Source organism: Nicotiana tabacum, chromosome 11, assembly GCF_000715075.1.
Source record: "Nicotiana tabacum cultivar K326 chromosome 11, ASM71507v2, whole genome shotgun sequence".
Classification (NCBI taxonomy): domain Eukaryota; kingdom Viridiplantae; phylum Streptophyta; class Magnoliopsida; order Solanales; family Solanaceae; genus Nicotiana; species Nicotiana tabacum.
Genome location: NC_134090.1, coordinates 161,002,595 through 161,009,377, shown reverse-complemented (window position 1 = coordinate 161,009,377; position 6,783 = coordinate 161,002,595). Strand labels below are relative to the sequence as shown.

Below are 6,783 nucleotides of genomic sequence, written 5' to 3'. Positions count from 1 at the left end.
TGTTTTGTTCGTGTTCATCATTTAATTAATTAGTTTTTCAGTTTGTTCATGTGTTTTATTTATTAAAAGAAATTGTTAGTTTAATTTTAATGTTATTAGATTCAAATTGAAATTTAATTAATTAGTTTTTCAGCTTGTTCATGTGTTTTTATTTATTAAAAGAAATTGTTAGTTTAATTTTAATGTTATTACATTTAAATTGAAATTTAATTAATTATTTCTTCAGTTTGTTTCATGTATTTTTATGTATTTTTTTAGAAATTTTAAATGTTGTTAGATTCAAGTTGAAATTCAATTAATTATTTCTTCTTCGATTGTTTTTATTCGTTTAAAAGAATTTAGTTGTAATATAGAAATATGTCAGTTTAGTCGCTTGAATCATCCATGTTTGTTGTTTAATATATATTTAATTCATGTTCATTTTCTGTTTGAAGTTCGTTTTTAATCTAGTGATTTAATGTGAGTTTATGTTTTGGTTTTTAATTTTGATTTAGTTTGAATCACGTATCTTTGTTGTAATTTTGTTGGATTTAATTTGAAGATCAATTGATTATTTGAGTTTAGTGATTTGAATCTGTTTATTTATTTTGTTTAAGTTTAATTTGAATTTGAGCTCATGCTTTGAATATATTTGTTTGTTATTGTTGGTGAATCTGAAAATAGGTTTGTTGTTTAAAAAAAACATTGTTCAGTCAAAATAATTCAAGTTGTTTCTTTGTTGTTCATCATTTAGTTTGAATTTATTCATAAAATTTGATTAGGAATTAGTTATAGCTGCTATATTTTGGTTAGAATTGATTAGCTGAATTGGTTATAGCTGACGGGTTAGATTGGTAAAATGCAGTATTTTCAGGGGTAAAATGATAATTTCAGTAAGGGCGGAGGGGTATTTTTGGAATTAAAAATCTGAACAATTATTTATTTTGAGTGTTTTGTCCATTAAGATTAAATAATTTTTTTTAATAATATTAAAATAGTACATGGTGGGGGACAAGACATAATGGTGGGGAATAATGCATTTGTTTAATATAAGCATGGGGAACAAGATATAATGGTGGGGAATAATGCAATTGTTTAATATAAGCATGGGGAACAAGATATAATGGGGGAAGGATAATGTATTTGTTTAATATAATGGGGGACAAAACATTAGGTAGTAGGGATTAAAAGAGAGATGAGTGGAAGATAGTGGGTTTTAATTTTTAAAAATTGCTGAAAGATGGTAATAAATAGGGGACTTGGACAATTTTAAAGGGGGAGGACAGAAAATAAGATAGAGGGAAAAAATGAGAGAGCTGAATATTGAAGAGAGAGAAAAATTCCGAAAATATTAAAACTTCCAAAAAATACAAATAAAAACATTCTGGAAATTAAAAGAGTGAGTAGTATACACCTGATATACAATCTAAATATTCTGATATACGGATTCAGAAATTAAGGGTTAAGCATTAACTAGTCTTTCAAATCTGAAAAAATTCCCTTTGCTTCGGTCCGTTGATTGTTGTTGGTGCTTCTGGATTTTTATCTTGAGTTTTAAAATCCGTCACTGGTTTCTCATTGCTGGTTGTTGCTGGTTACTGGGTGTCGCTGTTGTTGCATGCTACTAAATTTCTGCTAATCTCCCTTTTCTTTTGCTTCCAATATCAGGTACACAACTGACACGCTAGTTATTGTAAACTGAAACATGAAGCATGAATACGAAAAATGAAGAGTTGAAGTTCTGAATTATATTCTGAATTTTATTTTAATTATATTCTGAATTTTATTTGTATATATAAATTATTTAGCTTACTCTAATCAGAATCATGTAGTTGTTTAAAATATATAGTGGAACATCTGACGATTGCTTAACGGACGAACTATCTATATATTGCCTAAAAATAAATAAATGGTGTAGTAACTCCGTCTAGTTAATTCGTTATTGTTGGATGATTACCATGTCTCAAAAAGCACGTTAGTTCATCAAACGAATAGACCATTTAGGAACTTGTAGGAATGTGGTTTAGTTAAATACTATTGGTTAATTTCAGCATGTAAATGGTTTAGAATTAAAATTAGATTGCTAATTTTTTTTTAATTTGACAAACTGTGAACATGCCTAGTATAATGTAACTAGGTAGTAACATGTGAATAAGATGGCACAGGTCTAGTTTATGCCATACACGTTGAGCCTGGGCCCGCATTGGCAACGGACTACCCTGCTTGCATTATTTTCAAAATTTATGAATCATATTCGAAACCCAATTATAACAACTCAGGCATTTAAATAAATTAAGACCTTTTCTCTTTCATTTTGTAGAGACAATTTCAATAGAAAAAATGTAGGCACTTTAGGATTATCCTTTTAAAATAAATGAGATGAGTCTCGCCCAATAAAACCCACAAATTACGGGGGCCTCGATAAATGTTTAATTAAAATTACTTAGACTTCGGGATGAGTCGTTTAGCAAAATTCCACGATCTTACCCAGAAATAATAATACGCTAATCGCTTTAGGCGTGCATTTTAATAATCTTACCTTCTTAAACTCGGGTGTGCATTTCATGCGACCCAAATCCAAATCCCAAAACATTGAATAAAAATACGTTCCGGATCGCGGGTGCATTTCATGTGACGCAATCCAAAGACATGTTTTTAAACGATGTTCACATTCTTTTAAAAATATAATAATAAAAGCGGTAAAGAGTTAAAAATTTGCACATGAACTCATAATTGTATAAAATCAGATAAACAAACCGAATATGACAGTTGAGCGACCGTGCTAGAACCACGGAACTCGGGAATGCCTAACACCTTCTCCCGGGTTAACAGAATTCTTTATCCAGATTTCTGGTTCGCAAACTATAATACAGAGTCATTATTTTCCTCGATACGAGATTAAATTGGTGACTTGGGACACCTTAAACCTCCCTAGTGGCGACTCTGAATAAATAAATAAATCCCGTTTCGATTGTCCTTTAATTGAAAAAACTCCTTCACCCCTTGCGGGGACGGAAAAAGGAGGTGTGACATTAGATTTTATAAATTGTAATCTAAGAGAGCAAAAAGCAAGATAAAAGGGAATAAGGAAAAGTGGCAACGTAAATCCCCCTTTACTTCTTTTATCTTTATCTTACATGAAATTGATGCTTATGATTTGCTAAACTGTTGGTTTGGACTGGTTAAAAACTGTGTTGAAGGTGTCGAGATGTAGAACGGAAACTTGGGAATGAATGGAAGGTAGTTGGGATGGTGTGAACAGCTGAAGCAATGTGTTAATTGTTGCCTTAACGTTGTTTGCTTGCCAGGTCTGGTGACAGCAAGCTTAATCGCGATCACAGGGCATTGGCCGCGATGCGGCCAAGCATGATTCTCTGGAGCAGTGTTTCAAGTACAAAAAGATAATGTGAATTGCAAGAGGTTAGTCGAGCCTAGATTAGAATAACACGAACCTCGATTGCAACACATGCACCACAATTGTGATTGACCTTCACTCTTTGACCCCAGACGTAGCTAACAGTTTCATCTATTCCAAATATGCTTATCAGATCTGAAATGAACTTAACTAACGATATGGTTAGTCAAATGAGGGCATGAACTTATCCAGTTCAAAAAGGAACTCAGTATGCTATCTGAGGGATCCTGTGATATTGAACTTATTAAGTTGTGGGATGAGTTAGACTCTCTTAACAATAATTCTTATTGCAGCTGTGATTGTCAATATGATGGAAAGGTAAAAATGATTAAGGACAAGGAAACTCTGAAACTTAATCAGTTCTTAATTGGCCTTAATGACTCTTATAGTGGTACCATAAGAAACATAACTATGATGAAACCTACACCTAACATCGGTCAAACTTGTTCTCTCCTACTTCAAGATGAAAAATCTGAATCCAGACTCTTTCACACCATGTTCCTGAATCAGCTTCTTTCTCTGCTGGTTCCTCATCAGAAGGGCAGACAAATCCTCCCAAAACAAATTTCTCTGGTCCTAAAGAAGTCTATTACTGCAAAAAACCAGGCCATACCATTGATAAATACAATAGATTCCATGGTTTGAGAATGATTCCTTAGGGGTCGTTTGGTAAGCAGGATAAGGTGGGATAAGATATGAGATTAAATTATACTGTGTTTGGTTGACGGTATAAATTTATCCCGGGATCCCTTAGTGTTTAAGAATTTTCACAAAGTTGGTAAATTAATTGAGATATGGTGGGATGAACAAGTCATGGATAGTAAATGTACTCAACACTTCGTAAAATGTTAAATTTAATTTAGAGTTATGGGAAGAAGATTGGAGATTAAATTTGGAGTAAACAAGTGCTACTTGACTATCCGTTTTTGGATCCAACACTGGTATCTCTTCCTAATTAGTATCCAAGTCTAATCTAAATACTTTATCATGTGATTAAGTGCTCAATTGGAGCATGCCTTTGTTTGAGTGTCTAAATGATATATGTACGAGCAAATTCAAGGGGATGTTAATGTATTTTGCCTTCTCTGGAGGAATATATGGATAATCGTTCAAGTTAGTACTCCCTCTGTTTCAATTTAGATGACACACTTTCCTTATTAGTCCGCTCCAAAAAAATGATACATTTCTACACTTTCTTTATTAGTCCATTCCATGATAGTTCAATTTTAGTAAGAATTATCTATTTAAAAACTCAGTGAACTCCTTTACGATTTCCTATTTTCGAATGTGTTCGCTTGCTGGTACTCTACTCGATTTTCCATCTCTCTTGTCATCTCCGCTAACTTTTATGAGTCACCGTCTATTGATTAATTGTGACACCACTTATGAGAAATTCTGTGTACGTACTACCTGCATTTTTGTAAGAGGTTGTTTCCACTGCTTTGAGCTCCTGATCACATAGAGACAACTTTACAAGTTATGTCAAGGCTCCCACTATGGGCGGGGTTCAGGGAAGAGCGGGACCACAAAGGTCTATTGTACGTAGTCTTACACAACACTTTTGCAAGAAGTTGTTTCCACTAGTCGAATCGGTGACCTCTTGGTCAAATGGCATCAACTTTACCAGTTACATCAAGGCTCCCGCTATGCGACGGATCCGAGAAAGGGCGGGATCACAAGGTCTATTGTTGACAGTCTTACCCTACATTTTTTGCTAGAGGCGATTTTCAATATTTGAATCTGTGACCTTTTGGTCATGTGTCAGCAACTTTACTAGTTACGCTAAGGCTCCCCTCCTTAATATTTTGATTTAATATGTATAAATATTGTATGACGTACCGATGAGTTGTTTGCTTCCCCTTTCTCTTTTTCTCCTCCATTTTCTTTTCCTCTTTCCATGTATGCAATTTTCACTAGTCAAGCCAAAGTTCAAGTTTTCATGTCTGATGTATAAAAGGTAGACAAACCTTTATTAGGAGAAGTAGAAAAACAAGAACAGAAGAAACTGAAGAAAGAAGCATAAAGCATATAGCAGGAAATAATTTACTGCAGATATAGCCAGAGGGATTCAGAAAGAAAGATCTGTGAGAGAGAAGTAAAACTGGTTGGATAAAGACAAATTGAAAGGCTAACATTAAAAAAGAAGAATCAAATAAAGATAACTTTTCCTAAATATTGAACAAATGACAACCACAACTGAGCATACTCATCGAATATGCTTATTTTCTAATGAAACCATATTCATATCCCTTTGATTCCAAGAAAAAATAGAAAGCTTAACAGCTAGTTATTTACAGTTAACTAAATAGAAAGCAGTTCTCGTAAGCAAACCAGTCAAAAGGAAACAAATGCAGTCAAACAAAATAATTCAAAAAAAAAACATGACACAAGATCTGGAAATTAGAAAGATAAGTAAAGTTAGAACATGACCTCTTTAAACTTCAACCTTTCCTCATCCAAAAAACTTGACTTTTAACAACTTGAACAAGCAGAAACGGACAAGACCATGAACCAGCCCTCAGACGGAGTATCGAAACTCGCCGGCAAACTCGAAAACGGACAGAACGTCAACTGTGTTAGAACGGGGCAGAAGCAGGCTGTCTAGGTTGACTTTGGTGGTCGTTTCAGCTCGTTTTCCGGTGAGCTTCTATGAACGAAAAGAAGCAGAAACAGCGATGGGTGAAGGGGAGCAGGCTACCGTGACTGCGACGGGGAGGGACTGCTGAAGATGTTGGAGAACAGGGGTGGTTTCCTTTAGTGAAGACGACTGATTTCCAGCTCTTTTCTAGGTCTCTTAGGCTTGTTTTTTTGTTCCGTTTTTTTCTGATTTGGGGACCAAAGAAGATCGAAAATGATGGTCCTCTTATTTTTTAGTTTTTCTATCTATCTTTCATGTATGTTGCCGCTGATTTTAGGTCCCAAGAGTTCCTTTTGCTTGTATTCTTTTTCTTCATTCACCAGATCAAGGAGATCGTTTGGGATGGGTTCTTCATTTTCTGAAAACGGCGCTGCCTTCTTCAGCTGCTCTCCCCTTAGGCGTTAGTCTAGGTCCCGATATTTGTAGTCTAGGTTTAGGTTATTTATTTTGCTCTTAGGTCTTTAGTTCCGTTTTATTTATCTTTTGTTCCTAAGAAGAGATTAGAAGGGTCCTTAGGATTAGCTTAATAGGTATTGGGTATTGGGTTTAAGGAATGAGTCAAGAATTGGGCTCTAAAACTCTTAAAATTATGGTCTAACATCTTAATTAACTTCCTTTAATATAAGATAAAAATACTACACAATGCAAAAACTAATTCTAATTAATTAAACTAAACTATATTAAAACATAAAACTATTATATTTTTTGTATTTTTAAGATTATATAAAGATAAAAATAAGGTACTATTTTT

The 6,783-nt window shown here is 33.9% G+C and overlaps 1 long non-coding RNA gene across 2 annotated transcripts; it reads right to left on the bottom strand.

Moving 5' to 3' along the window:
- Nucleotides 1–1,310: 1,310 nt before the first annotated feature.
- On the bottom strand, nucleotides 1,311–6,474 carry LOC107770749 (uncharacterized). Of its 2 annotated transcripts, XR_001644678.2 has the most exons (3): nucleotides 5,825–6,470; nucleotides 5,234–5,337; nucleotides 1,311–1,677 (listed from the first exon to the last, which is right to left on the bottom strand). It is a non-coding gene; the product is annotated as an uncharacterized LOC107770749 (long non-coding RNA). The 2 variants fall into 2 exon arrangements; XR_001644677.2 differs by lacking the exon at nucleotides 1,311–1,677 and having other exon boundaries at nucleotides 5,187–5,337; nucleotides 5,825–6,474.
- Between the last annotated feature and the right edge of the window lie 309 nt (nucleotides 6,475–6,783).